This window comes from Chrysochloris asiatica, unplaced genomic scaffold (genome assembly GCF_000296735.1).
Source record: "Chrysochloris asiatica unplaced genomic scaffold, ChrAsi1.0 scaffold00409, whole genome shotgun sequence".
Classification (NCBI taxonomy): Eukaryota; Metazoa; Chordata; class Mammalia; order Afrosoricida; family Chrysochloridae; genus Chrysochloris; species Chrysochloris asiatica.
In genome coordinates this window covers 886,767-904,947 of record NW_006408927.1, presented here as the reverse complement: position 1 = coordinate 904,947, position 18,181 = coordinate 886,767, and the positions used below count along the sequence as shown (strand labels likewise).

At 52.9% G+C, this 18,181-nt stretch overlaps 1 protein-coding gene across 1 annotated transcript in view; it reads right to left on the bottom strand.

Annotated features, from left to right (window-relative positions):
• ARID3A (AT rich interactive domain 3A (BRIGHT-like)) overlaps positions 1-18,181 on the bottom strand; it is a 40,173-nt gene that overhangs the window by 9,266 nt on the left and 12,726 nt on the right. The gene's annotated exons all lie outside the window — the stretch shown is intronic.

Here is an 18,181-nt window from a genome sequence, read left to right as displayed (position 1 = left end):
GGGCATGTGACCTCCTGGTGACTCAGTTTCCCTGACTATAGAACAAGTTGACAAAAGTCTCTGCCCTCTAGGTTACGACCAGGGAGAGATGAGGAGACAGAGGAGAGGGCTGTCCCCCGCCCAGCCAACTATTAGCTCAGGTGCTGGCGGGCAGACAGGGGCGTGTAGGGGAAGCCGGCAGAGATAATTAGAGAGCGGGAGTTCAGGTGGGGGGTGATCCGGGAGTCACCAAGGAGGAGCAGTGAGGAATAGTAGGCTTTAAATTAAGCTCTGGGGAATGTGATCACAGAGCCGCCTAGACTCGGAGAATCAGGGCTGTGGGGGGCCTTGAAACCACCAGTTAAGCCTTGACTGGGATAATCCCTCATTAGAGCCAGGGGCCTGGATGCTAGATCCCAGGAAGGCCTTGGTGTCCCCATCTGGATAATGGGGACAATGTGAGACCCTCCCTCTCCCCCCAAAGAGTCTGGTGGAACAAGGAGCCCAAACTGGGCCCTGGGTGGTCAGCTAAACAGAGGGCCAGCTGCGGTTCCTTTGTCTCCACCCCTCCCCGCCAGCCAGGACCAGACTGGCCAGCCTGCATTCCTGTGATGATTTATGATGGCCAGGGAGGCGCAAGCTTCCCCCAGCCCTCAGCTGCCCGAGGGCCGTGGGGCCTGCAGGTGGACATGCTGGCGGTTGGACTAACTGGACTGTCCAGCAGGCGTGCACATGCCTGTCCGCCTGTGCCATACCCTATCCCCAGCTCCCTCTGTTAGACGGGACCCCCATGGACCACGCGGTGCCTCGCCAGGGACACCCTCCCAGGGACACCCTCCATGCCCGCTCTCTCCTTTTGCGTCCATCAGCTGAGCTGAGAGGAAGCGGAGTCATTTGTCTGCTTTCTTCTCCGTCAGCCCCACTGGAACATCCGGGATATCTGTGTGGTGCGTTGACAGTGTGGACAATCAGGCAAACACACAGCTGCTTAGTAAATATGCCATAAGTGGCCACAGACCTGGTCAGCTGTTCCGTGGGTATGCAGGGAAGGCTGAGTGTTACAGATGAGGTGCCATGTCGGGGACCTCGGAGGCCTGCCACCTAGGTCAGGGGCCCCCCCAAACCTCAGGATGGACCTTAACGAGACCTGGATTTAGGGTGGGCCCTGAGCCCAATGACTCGTATCCTTCAGACTACGTGGAGACGATGGCTGAGATGGCCACCCGGATCGCGGGCTTCTGATACCCAGACTGAGAGGAAACCCCTCAGCTGTGGGACTCCATCACCATGGTCCCAGGACACTCGGGGACCAATGAACCAGGGTGGTCCTCCCAGAGGAGGGGCCTAAAACCACCTCAGATTCCAACCTGGGTGGAGAGAGAGTTCAGACAGTGCGCCTGAAGCCGGCCTTCCAAAGGCCCTTGTCTGCCCTCCTGCCTCAGTTTCCTATCTGTCTGGCAAAGACCACCCTGGCCAGCAGGAGCTGCCATGATCCCACTTTCCAGGTGGGGAAACTGAGGCTTAGGGTAGTGAACAGCTGCTCTGTGGGGTGGGGCGGGGCTGGCAAAAACAGGCCGGCTCAACAGGGGGCTGATAACTGCCCCCCCCCAGACCAAACGGTGGGTGGACAGGCGGTAGGGGCTTGGTTAGACCCCCGTGGGGCTTGGGCATTGATTCCAGGCCATAAAGAGGGGACTGCAGGGCGCCCCAGCTGTCGGCGTTAAATGGCCACTGCTGCCGGCAACGGACAACAAAGCCAGGCAGTAAAGACCACCGGCTTTATGGGGCTGTGGGCCCCCAGTTCCGCTCCCCTGTGTGGGATAGGTCCCGCCCTGCCCAGCCAGCTGGGGATGGTTGTCTAGACCATCTTGTGGGCCAGACCTCAGAGCTAGCAGAAGACGGGCACTGGGTTGCACCTCCCAGCCACAAAGCATCCCTTGGCCAGCCCACACTGTGGTCCCCCTCCTCCCTGCCCCCTTGATCCCAGCAAGCGTCTAACTGGGCCTCAGAGGCTGCCCACCACCCCAGCCACAAACCAGGGCTGGAGATTGGGCAAAACTCCGGAAACCCCTTCTCTAGGTCTGAGGGTGGAGATAAGCCACCGGGCCCTCCCTTCCCCCCAAAATCTGATTTCCCAGGGGTGGGGGTAGGGTAAGTGCTGGGTCCTGGGCAGGAGGAGTGTGTGGGGCCTCTCTGCTCCTGAGATAAAGCTACCCTCTCCCTGTGGCCCCCAGGCCCAGAGGTCCCACCTCCTTCTCCACCTCCTCCCACTGCACTTTGCCTGGCTGTTCCAAGCAGTGGGACACACTTCCCGACTCTTAACATTGTGGCCATTTCACTGCTGGTCCCTTCCATCTCTAGGCGGCACTCTATCCGCTTCAGAATTTCTTGCCACAGTGCCTTTTAAACATCAGTCTCAGTTTTGCTCGGCCTGCCTCACTGGAATGCCAGGGAGTCTGTCAGGTCGACTCCTGACGTCTAGAATGGGGCGAGGACACAAGAAAACAAAACCCAAAATGCCCAGTCCTGACGCACAGTGACAGGGTAGAACTGTCCCATAGGATTGCTGAGGAGGTCCATCTTATTTTTTAAGAACTTTTTCTTGGGAGTGAGTTGAGTGAAGGCCAGAGTTAAACATCAGTGTCACATTCAACAGCTCATTCATGTCATTTCATCTCAGTGACTACAATCCCCTGAATGCCCTATCACGATCCCACTTCCCCCCTGGGTTTCCTGTTTCCATCTCCACTACACACCCATCTATTTGCTTAGCTGACAATTCAGCCCCGGGGGTGAGTTCAGTTCCAGATCTGAAGGGGGACCAGTCTCAGGGTTCTACTAATTTCTATCTGACCATACAGTATACTTGTTCTCTTTTACAATTTGAGTTTTGTTCCACATCCTGTCCCATTCTATCTGGGACCTTCTAATGTGATGCCTCTCAGAGCACTTGGTAGTGGATGTTGGGCACCATCTAGTTCCTAGGGTCTCGGGAAACTCATGTTCACATGATCCTTAGTCCAGATGGACTCATGTCTTTTCACGTGTCTTTGATTTTCTTTATTCTTCTTTCCTCCGCACGGGGAGAGACCAATAGTTGCATCGAGTTTTTACAATCCCAGTCACTATTCACCAGAGTAAGATGACACACATTGTCTTTGGGGACTACATTATGCCAACTGACCATGGTGTCCCTGAGACTGTGGTCTTGGATCGCTAGGCCCAGACGTTCCTTCCTCAAGGTGTTTGGTAACATCTAAGAAGTTTTCATACTTTTCCCCTATGTATACTTCGTAGGTGTTACGAATCGGGCTGCTAACCTCAAGGTCAGCAGTTCGAAACTACCAGCTGTTCCGCAGGAGAAAGATAAGGTTTTCTGTTCCCGTGAAGATTTACAGCCTCGGAAACCCTGTGCAGGGTCACTATGAGTCGGAACCAACTCCACAGTACTTAACAACAACTCTTCACCACATTTGTGGATTTATTTGCAGCAAAGGGGAAAAGCCCTTTATAAATGTCAGATAGTTCTCTATTTGTGGGGATGTTCCCAGTCTTCCTCCTACACCCGTTCGGGCTGTGTATCTGTTCTGTCTAGGTACCCACTTCTGTTAAACGCTGTCGAGTCGGTGCCAACTCATAGGGTTCCAAGGCTATACATCTTTGTGGGAGCAGAAAGCCTCATCTTTCTCCCACAGAGTGGGGGACGGGCTCAAGCCCCGACCTCTTGGTTCAAAGTGCAGATCACTGTTATTGTAGGATTGTGTCTTATAACAGTAATTAACTTCTGCTTCCTTTAACCCTTGAAATCCTCCCGTGTCTTCCTCTTCCTTCCTTTGCCATTCTTTTTGGCCGTTGCACTAAGTGCCATCGAGTCAGTTCTAACTCATAACAACCCTGTGTAGGGTCTCCGAGGAGTGGCTGCTGAGTTTGAACCACTGACCTCACGGTGGTTCAGACCATGTGGTCCAGTGCTTTATCTGTACATCTTTACAGAAACAGATGGCCTCATGTTTTTCCTTTGCAGCGGTCGGTGGGTTCGAACCGCCGACCTTTCGGTTTGCAGCCTAGTGACTAGGCCACTGAGCCATCAAGTCGCCCAGCCAGAGCTCTTCACTTCTGAGACTGAGGGAGTCTGTGCGCAAAGTCATTCAGACAACATTCCCTGCCTGCCCGTCCCAGGATCCTCCCATATACCAAGGGCAGACTACATGTCCTACCCCCACCCCAACACCACTCATGTCACAGACACGAAACTGAGGAGGGGCAGGGGACCCTTTGGACTGAAGGCCCTTCCCCATCCTGTCTCCACCTCTCCACGCCTCTGAAGCCTCTAGCCCCCCACCCCCAGCAGTCCAAGTTTCTGTCACTTCCTAAACACGTTCAATCCCACCCCAGGGTCTTTGCACTGGTTGTTCCCTGGGCCTGGAATGCTGTCCTCAGCCGCTCCACTCCCTTGTGGACTCACTCAGCCTTCCACACTGCCCACTCCTGCCACACGTGGGCTTCGGGGTCGGGGGCACACAGTGGGTGTTGACTAAATGTTTGCTGGACCAAGAAACCAGGTTTCAAGGGCCCTGGCTTTAGGGCAGAACTGGGTCCCAGAGGAAGAGCAGAGGGGGAGGGGGTTCTGGCCACCCCACCCCCCTCCATTAGCCGGGTGGGGAGGAAGCAGATAAAGAGGGAAGGTGCTCAGGTGGGGCCCTCAGGCTGGGGGGGAAGGGGGAGGAAGACAGAACCACCCAGCCTGCTCCTCAAACGGGCAAACAGGAAATTCTTGTTTGTGGCGAAACCGTGAGCGTTTTTTTCACCACCACACTAGAGAACCCGCGCTGGGGTCAGCGGGCTTGCATAGCTGACCACCACTGCGATAACCCCAGAGCCCTGGGGACCGCAGGGGCCTCCCTGACTGCCCCCACAGGGCACAGGAAGGGGCAGAAGAGCTTCCGGAACCAGGAGCTCAGCCGGCCCAGGACGCCCCCTCCCACAATTGCCAGCCATAGGCAGTGGAGGAGGCCAGATGGCAGAGTGGGGGGGTAGACATAGCCTGAGGAGGGACACACAGCGGACGAAGGGAGACCAAACTGGACAGGGTGTGCTGGTGGCTGCGGGGGGGCCCAGAACCAGAGGCCCCCCTCTCCAGTCTCAGTTGGGTTGGACCTGGTGTGGGGCCAAAGGTCACCTCGCCTGCACCCCCCTCCCCCCCAGGCCCCACCTGACAATCTTGCCAGGTTCCCATCACACCCTGGGGGCCCTGGGCAGGATCCGCCCAAGGTTGAGAGGGGCCCCAGCTGTAAAGAAACTGTCCACGGGGGCCCTCAGAGAACCTTTGGCCCCACATGGGTGTCTGCTCAGCCCCCTCCCAGGAACGAAGTCCACAAGGCCCCCCCTCGGAGACAGGCCACTGGCTGGAGAGGGAGACCCCGGGCGAAGATGTTGGGAGATTTTCCTTTCATTCTCACTGGAATGGGAAGCCACCAAGAAAACCACCTAAGTGTCCAGCATGTAGGGTCCCAGGGGCCTCATGGAGAACACCTGGCTCAGCAGGAGGACTCAGAGGATGGAAACGGAAGGGTCTATTTTAGCACCGTGCAACACGGCGGCCAATGGAAAACCCAGAACTTGTGTTTCTCTAAGGCCAGATATAGGTTTGCAAATGCTCAGAGCAGGTGGGCCCACTCTTACTCAGCACTAAGCAGACACCGCCCTCTCCCCCCCACCAACCGTCCAGGCCACCATGCTCAGGGTACCCTCAGGGACTGCCCAGTCTGAGAGAAAAAGAGGGAGACCACCAAGGGAGCCCCAAGAACCCGAGAGAAGCTAATGAAGGGATGAATGCAGGAGAGGAGGAGGAGTGAGAGGGCTGGGCAGATTTCAGCAGGTTTTCTTTGAAAAAATCTCATTTTTTTTTTTTTTAACCTTTAAAGAAAAATGTGTTGCGGTAAAATCCCTGTGAACACAAAACAACCCTTTACAATTGTACAAGCCAGTAGCATTTCGTGCATGCTCAATATTGTGTAAGCAACCACCACCTTGACAAGGCTTCAGAGCATTCTCGTCACCCCAAAAGGAAACCACGAACCCATTAGTAGTCACCCCTCAAGCCCAAGAACTTTCAGACTCACAGTGACCCCACAGAGCGGTGGAGACCTGCCCCACAGGTTTCCAAGACTATAAACTGTTATGGAAGAAGGCAGTCTCATGCTTATCGCTCAGAGCGGCTGGTGGGTTCGAACCGCCGACCTCCAAGTCAGAAGCCCAGTGCCTAACCACTTAGCCTCGGGGGCTCCCTTTGGCAACCATTAACACCTTCCCGGCTTCTCTGGACACATCACAAAAATGGAATCGGATACTGTGTGGTTTCTCTCCTGCAGCATCAAAGTTTTCAGTGTCTTCACAGGAATCGACGCTCTGCTCCTGTTTACGGCCGAGTAATAGTCCACTGTGTGGACCGATGACGACATTGTGTTTATCCATCATCTTTGGCTGGGCACCAGACCAGGTCCTGCAGCTAGTGCTGCTGGGAACATTCATGCCTGAACCTACCTACTTTGTATCCATGAGTCTCTGACAAGAATGGATTCTTTGTAACTCCTGTAATACCTAAAGTGAAACATAGCTGGGAGCTAATGCTGACCTCCCCAATTTCCCCAGCTAAAAATTCTTATGAGCAACCAGGAGGGCGAGTCAGGCGGCACTGCCTCCTAGGGGTGAGGGAGGGGCTCTGAAATCTCCATCTCACCCATCAAGCTTGTACTCAAAGGCAGACTATGGCTCCCCATCACTCTCATGAGAAAGCATATGTTCCATCTCCAACCTTGCGCCTCCCCTCACTCTCCCTGCTCCCCACTGCCACTGTGGTCTCCTATTCCCCACACTGCCCTCTACCCCTTGCCTTAGGGTCACTCGATCTGCGCCCCCCCAACCCCTGCCCCTTACTCCCTGCTCAGACAGAGGCCCCTGAGGGTAGAAACCTGGGGAACAGCAGGTGCAGACTCAGCCCCGCCCCTGATAAAGTCCCTCAGGCTATCAGGCCCTGAACCCCCCCCCTCTCGAGATGACTCTGCGCTAAGACTGTTGTTCAGGGCCCCAGGTGGGCAGGGAGTGAGCGGCCGTCCCTGGGGACAGCCAGCACCTCGGGTCCTTCAGGGAAACACCCACGGCTGCCTTCCTGGAGTCCCTTCTGCGGTTGGGGGAAGGGAAGCGGGACATTAGGGGTGGGGGGTGGGGGGGTGGGGAGGGGCTGGCCTTCACACTCTGTTTGCTGAACACCAATAACCCACTAGTGGATTTTACACATGGCGTTTCCTCATTTTGTCTGTTCATGGCCAAATGAGGCAGGATGGGCACGGTGTGGGATGGGGTCATCACTCCACACCACATGGCTGTAGTGGCCAGGCTGGGCCCAGAGTCCCACCTCATGTACCCGAGGACACAATGGGATAAAAGGAGGAGTGGATGGATGGATGGATGTGGGTGGGTGGGCGGCAGGCTATGTGGACGGATGGTGGACATGAGCATGGTGGCAGGGTGGGTGAGGGTTAGTGGGGGTTTCAGGGGAAGGTCCAGTAGGGTAGAAGAGTCGGTCCAACATTGGGATCAACATGATTGAAAGCCAAAGCTGATCATGGCCACAGGCGCTGTGCTGATCCCGTAGGGGCTTTGCCAAGACAATGCGCTTTGCCAAGACAATGCGCTTTGTGGCCATGCTTGTGTACCTCCTATAGGTCACAACTGGAGATGCAGTGTGCTCACTGGGGAGACTGAGGGTATCCAACAGAGGTGCAGGCAGACACCAAACCCAGGCCAGTCAGGGAGACCTCGGATGGCGAATCTCTATGGAGCCAGGTCGCCAGGCCTTTGTTCCAAGGTGCGGCCCTTTATGTTAATGAGGCTGTGATGTCATTGTCAACTCCTGGCTACCCCAGAACAGAGTGGCTCCGTAGAGTTTCCGGAGGCTGTCATCTTTATGGAAAAGGAGAGGGTCAGCAAAAAAGGGGTCAGCCCTCAGCGAGGACAGACAGCGGCCGCCACAATGGGCTCAGACTTGGCGAGGATTGTGAGGCTGGCACTGGACCAGGCAGTGTTTTCCCCGTGAGTCAGAACAGACTCACCAGCACCTAACAACAGTCTTTATGGGAGCACACTGCCAGGAGCCATGGTCGGTTCGAACCGCTGACCTTTCAGTTAGCAGCCGAGTGCTTAACCATGGTGCCACCAGGGCTCCGTTTTAGGTTAATAAAATCCACTGTTGTCAAATCGACTGGGATTCATAGAGACCCTACAGGGTAGCATAGAACGGCTCCATCAGGTCCCCGCGGTTCTAAGTCTTTCTGGGAGTAAAATATAGACAAGCTGAAACCTGCCCGGCATCACACAGTAGGTAGGGTTTAACCAATGTCTGCTGTGCAACCTCAGGCCCTTCCCTGCCCTCTCTGGGCTCTGCCTCCCACCAGCATGCACCTGACCCTGCAGCTCCCCACCAGGCAGCCCTTTCAGTTTCCGTCATTGCTCCAGGCCGACATAGATGTTGCAGCCACTCCGTGGGGTTCACAGGAAATTGGGGAACTGATTCTGGGCAGGGCAGAGACATCCGGCTGCTCAGATATCCACAATCCTCAATCTAAAGATACAGCACCTTGTCCCCCCGTACCCGCCATGAGATATGAACCCAAACGTCTTTAAGGACACGACACACACAGGCTGACGATGGAGCGCTCCTCTGGGATGTGATGTCCAGCGGCAGTCATGGCCATGGCCGGGGAGACTTTCTTTCCTCTCTCAGCTGAGAGTTCACGTGCCTAGGGGCTGCTGTGGGACCCTCAGTATTCTCATCTGTAAAGATTACGCACTGGACTGCTAACCACAAGGTCAGCAGTTCAGAGTCCCAGCCACTCCTCAGAAATACTATACAGGGTGGCGATGAGTGAACCAATGGCTGGTACTCGACAACAGAACATGTGCGGTGGGACAAGGATGCGCGAGTGAGGGAGGTGGGGGTGGCCGTACTTTAGTCAGTTCTGACTCACAGCGACCCCGTGTGGCAGAGGGGCTTCTAGGCTGTAAATCTTTACAGGCGCGGATTGCCAGACCTTTCTTCCTTGAGCCCTTGAGTGGGTGCTAACTGCCAACCGTTTTTAGCAGCTGACTGCCTTACTGTCTGACCTTCAGGCGGCTCATTACCAGTCCCAGTCTGGGGAAACTGAGGCCCACGGGGGCAGTATCAGAGGCCAGATGCTGGGGACAAACACACCCAAGACAAAGAGCAGCTTTGAGAAATTTGTAGAAAAACAACAAATAGCACATGGCGGTGGGGGGGAGGGGAGATGGTCATCATGCCAATAACATACAAACGACATGTAAATACAGATGGTCTGACCCCACAGGGAGCCCCCACTGTCTGTGTGGGGCCCTCTTCACAAATGGAGAAAGCGAGGAGATGTGTGAAGCCCAGAGCCGAGCCCCTCAGCTCCTCTGGATTTTGGGGTGCCCCAGATACCACATCAGAGCCTCCAAGGGGCTGGGCACTGAGAAGATGATATTCAGAATCTCAGCTCAAAGTATGGGCCTGGGGGTCAATGCCTCCAAGTGTCTTGGTGCTGTAGGATAAGCAACGGACCACAAGGTCAGTTTGAATCGCAGAGGTTGACGATTCAAATTCACCAGCCTCTTCTCAGAAACTCTCTCTACCCAGGGTGGTTACGAGTTGGAAACAACTCGACCCTTAATAAAAACAAAAACTTCTAAAGGCCCACGCCATCCCACACAGGGTCTCAGACCCTAACCCTGCCCATCGTACCCACACAGGGTATGTGGTCATTTCACCTGCCGGGGTTCTGAGGCAGAACCCCCAGACCCTGGTCTGCCCCGAGTCTCCATCTCCCCCGAGAATCAGGGTCCAGAGTGGGCCAGTAGCCAAGGTTGTGGGGCAGTTAGACCCCAACCCCCCGGCACTTTTACAGGTCAGACCTGGGCAGGCTGAGAGGGTCAAAGGCTCCTGCCCTGGTCGAGTCACGGGGCCCTCACGATGGGCACATGGGGCAGGCAGAGACAAGAGGGATGGTCCTCGGGGGCGTGGGGCCTGGGTTCCCTCAGGGCACACCTACAGGAGACTCTGCAGACCCAGACCCAAGATACCAGACAGAGAGCAGCTTCGAGAAACTTGTAGAAAAACCAGCAAAGGGCAAACTCCACTTTGAATGAGGGAGTATTTCTGCCGCTGGGTCAAGCCACATGCCTGTGAGGCTGAGGTCGCCGGTGTATACAGCTGGTGCCTATTACAAGCCTGCGTCTCTTTCACTATGAGTGGACTTGGAGGCAGAGAGAGTCTCAGTAAAGGGAAATTAATGACGATGATGATTCAAAAGAAAACATTTTACAGACAAGAAAGCCGAAGCCCAAAGTGACTGTCCTGGGAGACAGAGCCTGGCTGAGTTCTCCGTGTCCACATCCTTGTGGTATCAAACACATTAACAACCTCAAAGCCGTCACCTTTCCAAGAAGCTGCACACCCTGTTAGCGGGGCGGGTGACAGGGAGAGGGTGAGCGAGCCCGAGGGCCAGGCTGGGTGCCAACCAGGGCAGGGGCCGCCGACAGGGTTAGGGAGTGGAAGACAGCTCTGTGCCCAAGCATGCCTGTTTCACTGAGGGCAGTAAAAGGGGAATTATAGGGCACTTTAGGAGCCCTGGTGGGGCACTGTAGGATAAACATTAGACTGAAAGGTCGGTGGTTCAAACCCACCCGCTGCTCCTCAGAACTCAACAGCACCTAACAACAAAAACATAGGGTAGTGGGGTGTGGGGGTGGACAGAGAGGATGAGACCGCGGAGAGACACACACAGAGAAAGCCCAACGTGGCTAGACTCACGGGCCAGAACCATAAGTAATGATCAAAAGTATGGCGACCTTGGGTAGGGGACTTCTGCCGGGGGCCCTCTGGGACCCTGGGCCTGGCTGTGTTTCTGGAAGACTTTATTTGGCTACCATAAAAGTGGGAGAAATAGGAGGCTTCCCAGCTCCCCCGCAGGTGGAAGCCCTTTACAGGGGTGTGGCTGGAAGAGCTAGAAGGTGGGATGCATCAGGGCTCTGGGGGCTGTGGGACCAGCCATGCTCCCACCGGGCACAGTTACAGCTGAGATAATGAGCTTAGTGCCCTGAGGGGTGTGAGGCACTCGTAGACCCCTCACGGGGCTGACCTGTCAGCAGCCCAGGCCCAAGGAGGATACCCACAGACACAGTAACCTGGACAGATCCGCATGGCCCTGCATCCGGACACCTCCATGGACAGACAGACAGGTAGAGAGACCCAGGCTTCCAGCATGTGGACACGCCTGGGCACCCAGACACAGACACAAACACAGGCACGCCCGAGAGATAAGGCCAGCACCCATCCCGTATGCGCCACCTCGAGCTTCCAAGAACCCTTCACGCCGAAAATAGAACCAAGAAGGCAGGAGTTCACCTGCTTCCTTCTCCAACAGGTACCCGCTGGGATGGGCCGGTAGGTACACAGCACGCACTCACTAAATGCTCAGGTACATATGGGCACCAGTCCCACCTCACACCCCCACCCACGGAGCAGACAGGGACCCTGGCCCAAGACTGATCCCCAACATGGACTAGCCATGTTAGGAGCTGCCCACATCCTATGCCCTGCCTGCCCAGGGGTCCCTAAGAGTGGGCCGTACGGGCAGGGAAGCCAGCTTCACTGCGTGAGGGACCCTCGGATCCTTCTCTGTGTTCTGCTCTGCCTGTCCTGAGCCTGTAGCAGCAAAGTCCCAGTGCAGCAGGGACAAGTGAGTCTGAATTCCGAGTGTCCGCTGGCCTGCTTCCTCAGGAAGTCCTGGGGGAGGACCTTCGTCGTCCATGTAGCCTCTGTGGCCCATTCCTGAATGTGTCACTCCTGTCTCGGCCTCGGTCTTCACAAGTCTGCGTCTAAATTCCCCTCTTCTAAGAGCGCCAGCCTCTGGAGGAGAATCCAGCCTGCGGTGGCTGGACTGCTAACCACAATGTCCGCAGCTCAAACTCACCAGCTGCTCCTCAGAAACCCACGCGTCAGAACAGACTTGGTGGCAGTGGACCTGGCTTTGGTTAACGGTGTCTCAGTGGCAGAATCCGCTCTTTCTCTGCAGATGGCTGGCCAGGGTTCGATTCCTCACCTATCAGTACAGACTCGTGTGTTGCTGGGGTACTGAACAGGGTTGGACAAAGAGTAGGAAAAAAGACCTGGCGCCTAACATGAGAACCAGCCAATGAAAATGATTGAAATGTTCTGATCCACACCTACTGGAGTCGGTCACCAAGAGTTCATGTTATCTCATCCTTGTTCCAAATAAGGTTTGATGGATGTGGTTTTGAGGGGGCATTATTCAACCTAGGGTCCTGGTGAGGCACTATAGGATGAGCACAGAACTGCTAATGGTTCAAACCCACCAGCCGCTCTTTGGAGACCCCATACAGGGTTGCTGAGTTGGAACCAACTCAACCACACTTAGAAACATTCAATTCAGGTCTTAAAGAATGAATGCATTTGAATTCAGGTGAAGAACACTAAATACACTGTTGAAATCTGTTTTGGAAGAAATACAACCGGACGACCTTAGAAGCCAGGATGGCCAGATTTTTGTTGCACGTATTTTGGACATGTCATCAGGAAGGGCCTGTCTCTGGAGAAGGACATCATGCTTGGTGGAGGGTCAGCGAAAAAGAGGGAGACCCGCAATGAGAAAACAGTGGTCCACTGGCAGCAGCCATGGACAGTGCTTCGTTCTGACTGGACATAGCAAAAGCAATTCAGCCAGGGGCAGTTTCTTGCTGGAATGTGGGTTTTCTCTGTCCCCTTATTGGTCTAGGAGACCTGCATGGCTGCGTGCTGTGTGCTCAGGATCTGTGGGGGTCGAGGTGACAACTCAGACTCGGAGCGTGGGGCCAGGCCGCCTTCCTCACCAGGGCCTTCAATGGCTAGATTAGTTACCGTTTAACCCCGTGACCCCCAATTGTCCCTTAGCCGCTCGCCGCTGGACAAGCCGAGAAAGGGCTGTCTGTGCCCCGCCTCTGTGCGTGCCCACCCACCGGGTGCGCACCCCTTTGTTGCCCCCTGACCTAGCAGGACCTCAGGCCTAGTTGCTTGTGTGTCTCATCCTAAATGGGGGGTGGTGTCGCTGATCTGCTACGGAGGGCCAGCTTCCCCTGAAGTTGGCACCCCAAATGGACCGCACAAGGCAGATGCCAGCCAAGACTGGGGGAATTTGGGGGTTTGAAGGGGCCTCAGGTGGGGAATCTGAGGTACAGAGCGGGCTCCACCCAGGTCACATGGTGAGTGGGGGTAGGATCTGAGCCCAGACCCCCATGCCCTGACCTTAGCCAGAGCTGTCTCAGCATGGTTCTCTCCAGAGGTTGACCTGTGTCCGTTCCAGCCACTGCAAACCACTGATCCACAGAGCCGACAGTGCAGGCCGGTCCCACAGCTAATGGTTAACCGGCTGCTCAACCAGCTCCCAAGTGCCTCCTGGGGCCCCTCTGAGAGCAGACCGCCCCGTCACAGACACATGGGTTCACACACACGCGTGTGCACCGATATCCCCAGATGTACAGGGTCTCAGCTAAACAAAGCCACCCCTGTGTGAGCTTCAATCCCACCCGGTCTGCAGGTGCCAGACACACACTGCCATCACCACACACAAGGTCGCATTTCATCTGGTAGGTACCCGATGAACCCAAACATGCCAGGCGGCAGAGTGCAGACCCACGTGCTGAACTAGAAAGGCCCTTGTTGGCTGTAATCTTTCCAGGCTCAAGTCTTCCTGCCCTGGAGCCCCTGCTTCAAACTGTTGAAACTGCTCTCAGCAGCCCAGCGCTGAACCAATCAGTGTGGTGTTCTTAGATGCCATCCAAAGATTGATGGTTCTGACTCACAGTGACCGGATGCACAGGAGAACAAAACACGGCCCGGTCCTGCACTCGGCCCTGTGCCCCTTTGCTACGTGGGAGTCTGTTTGCCACAGTCACTGTATGCATTGATGTTGTGAAACTTGTCTTAGTTTTCCAGAGGGGCTGTACCAGCACCACAGTGGACGGCTAAACCTTTGTCCTCTCACCATTTAGAAGGCCAGAAGGCCAAATTCAGAGTGCTGATTCTAGGGGAGACCTTCCTTTGTGGGCTCTGGGAAAAGGTCCTTGTCTCTGCTCAGCATCCACAGGCCCCGCATTTCTTGGAGATCCCCATGTGTCTTGCCAACAATCTTCCCCTGGACCTAGGAGCTTCACAGGGCAGGGACTCCAGGCCCAAAGGACACAGTCCACTCCTGGCTCTTAGGTCTCGGTGGTAGAAGCTCCCTCCTTCTCGACTCACTCCTCTCTAGTAAGATACACCGTGCTGTAGGCCACGCCGAGGAAATTTCCTTTCATTCGATTGGCTGTCCACAGCATAAATCATCATGGAGGTGACATTATACCAGATCTCATCATGGAGTACGCTTAGGTCTTAACTGCCAACCCACTGAGACTCCTGGCACAAACCCTTAACTATCAGAAAGGCCTTCCTCCTCTTCTTCTTCACTGACCACTATGATGTCCTTCTCCAGGTACTAACATATTCTCCAAAGTATGAGAGACCGAGTCTCGCCATCCTGGCTTCTAAGGAGCATTCGGTTGTACTTCTTCCAACGCAGACTGGTTTGTTCTTCTGACAGTTCATGGTTATTTTGGTATTCTTCATCAACACCATGATTCAAAGACATCAATTTTTCTCCAGTCTTCCTTATTCATTGCCCAGCTTTCACAAATATGTGAAGAAACTGGAAATACCATGGCTTGAGATGGGCGCACTCTAATCCTCAAAGTGACATCTTTTCTTTTTAACACTAGTATGTCGTTTGATTTCCTGATGGCGTCTTCCATGAATGTTGACTGTGGAGCCAAGTAAAGTGGAATATTAGACAACGTCAATCTTTGACCCATTTATCATGCTTTTCTTCACTGGTCTCATTGTGAAGACTTCTGCTTTCATTATGGTGGGGTGTAATCCATACTGAAGGCTGTCGTCTCTGATCTTCATGAGGAAGTGCTTCAAGTCCTCTTCGCTTTCAGTAAGTAAGGTTGTGAAAAGGTAAAACCCTAACGTCCATCTTCTCTGACTTTAAACCAAGAAGTAACCCCTCATTCTGTTCCAGTGACCGCCTCTTGGTCTATGTACAGTTTCCACATGCACACAATGAAGTGTTCTATGATTAGTCTTCACAATGTGAACCATAATTTGTTCTGATCCGCACAGCTGAGTACCTAGACATAGTCAATAAAACACAATTAAACACCGTTCTGGTATTCTCTGCTTTCAGTCAAGAGCTGACATCAGCAATGATCTCTCTCATTGCACGACCTCTTCTGAATCTCGGTTGAATTTCTGGCAACATCCTCCCCATGTGCTGCTGCAACCATTTTTGGATTATCTTTAGCAAAATTGTATTTGCGTGTGGTATTAATGATGTCTTATTTTTTTGTTCGTTAGGTGCCATTGGTGGTGGTGGTCATGTGCCGCGGAGTCGGTTCCGACTCATAGTGACCCTGCACAGGGTTTCCGAGGCTGTAACATCTTTACGGGAGCAGAAAGCCTTATCTTTCTCCCGCAGAACAGCTGGTAGTTTCGAACTGCTGACCGTGAGGCTCGCAGCCTGATTTGTAACCACTACGCTACCAAAGCCATAGAGTTGGTTTCAACTCAAAGTGACACTATGAACAACAGAATGAAACATTGCCCTGTCCTGTTCTCCTCACAACTGTTGTTACACTTGTGTCCATTACTGCTGCCACGGTGCCCGTCTACCCGATCGGAGGTCTTCCTCTTGGTCCCTGACCCTCCACTTCACCAAGCATGATATGCTTCTCCAGGGAGACTGGTCCCTCCTGATAATATGCTTGAAGCATGAGAGATGAAGTCTGGCCATCCTGGCTTCTATGGAGCTGTCTGCTCTGCACTTCTTCCAACACAGACTTGTCTGTTCTTCTGACAGTCCATGGGAACTTTAATATTCTTTATCAACACCATGAGCCATCCAAAGGCATTAATTTTTCTCTGGTCTTCTTGATTCATTGTCCAGCTTTTACATGCATATGAAACGATTGAAAATACCATGGCTTGGATCCGGCACACCTTAGTCCTCAAGCTGACGTCTTTGCTTTTTAACACTCGCAGATTTGCCTAATGTAATAAATACATCATTCAATTTCCTGACTGCTGCTTCCATGAGTGTTCATAGTGGATGCAAAAGCAAAATGAAGTCTTGAAAAACTTCTGTCTTTTCTCCATCTACCATGATGTATGTCACATTAATGATATTGGTTGATAATTTCCCCATTCTACTGGATTACCTTTCTTTGGAATGGGCATGAATACGGATCTCTTGCAGTCAGCTGTAGGTAGCTCTCTTCCAAATTTCTTGGCATAGATGAGTGAGTGTCTTCAGGGATGCATCCATTTATGGATACGTTTCTGTTTGTGTTCCATCAATTCCTGGAGGCTTGTTTTTTTACCAGTGCCTTCATTGCAGCTTGGATTTCTTCCTTTAATATCCTCAGTTTTGGATCCTATTCTGCCTCTTGAAATGGTTGAATAGTGGCCAGTTCTGTTGGGTAAGCGCCTCTGTATCCTTCCATCTTTTTTTGATGCTTTCTGCATCGCTCATTATTTTATACACGGAGTCTTTTAAAATTGCAACTCAAGGCTCGAATTTTTTTTCTTCAGCTCTTTCAGCTTGCGAACGCTGGGCGTGTTCTTCTGTTTTGGTTTTCTAACTCCAGGTCTTTGCACATTTCATTATAATATTTTATCTTGTATTCTTGAGCTGCCTTTGAAATTTTCTGTTGAGCTCTTTTACTTCCTCATTTCTTCTATTTGCTTGAGCTTCTCTATGGTTCAAGAGCAAATTTTAGAGTCTCTACTACCCATTTTGGTCTTTTCCTTTCGTTCTTGTCTTTTTAATGACTTTTTTGCTTCATTCACATCGATGTCCTTGATGCCATCCCACAATTCATCTGATCTTCAGTGGTTAGTGTTTAATGTGTCTAATCTTTTCTTGAAATGGTGTCTAAATTCAGGACATACTTTGTCACATACTGTAGCTCTTGTGAACTTGCTTTAATGTCCTTCCACTCCCACTTGAATTTGGACATGAGCAATCAATTGTTCCGCAGTCAGCCGCTGACCGGAACTGACTGAGGAGCCGCTCCTTCCACAGGTGAAATTGATTTGGCTCCCTCTGGCAAGGTCTTGTTCATTGTGTTGAAAAATGATATTTGCAAGGCATCATTCATTAGTATTGTAAGATTCTATCACATGATATCTGTCATTGTTTGTGTCACTAAGGCCATGTTTTCCAACTGTGCATCGATCCTGTTTCCAGTTTTTATATTCCAATCACCAATAATTATCAAAGCATCTTGGTGCACAGGGAAACGATCAAAAAGGATATGGAAAACACAAAGATCAACATCCTAGGCACCGTGTTATGTGCCGCTGACTTGCTTCCCACTCAGCCTCCCTGTAGAGGGCTTCTGAGGAGCGGCTGGTGAGTGTGAACCACCAACCTTGCGGTCCAATGCTTTGCCCTACGGCACCACACCGGGCATTAGTGAGCTGAAATGTGAGGATGACCAATTGTAGAGGAATGATGTCACATTCATCCTGAAGAAAGAAGATTCTCATTCTTGTGGCCCAATTTTCAGGCAAGCAGTGGGCAGGTTTGGGTGGAAGGAGCAGTATACGACAACATTAGCGAGGCCTGCTCACCATGAAACGGTCAATCGCTCAAAATCAAAAGGGCACCATCTTCCTAAGGACAAAGTTGAGAAGAGACAGGAGTGTGTGTGTGTGTGTGTCTGTGTGTTGTTGCATGGAGGGGAAAGTAATCATTCAGATGAAACAAAGTGTCTGATTGGTTGAACGTATATCTGACGATCTTCTCTGTAAACCTTCACTCAATTCACAATAAATTCACACACACACACACACACATTTCACGATCTGTCCTGAAGTACAATGCTGTTGTTGTTGTTGTTGTTGTGAAGTGCTGTCGAGTCGGTTCCAACCCATAGTGACCCTGTGTATAGGGTTTCCAAGGAGCAGCTGGTGAGCTTGAACCATCGACCTTGCAGCTCAAATGGCTTTGCAGTCTGGCGCATTAACCCACAGCGCCACACCAGGACTCCCAGG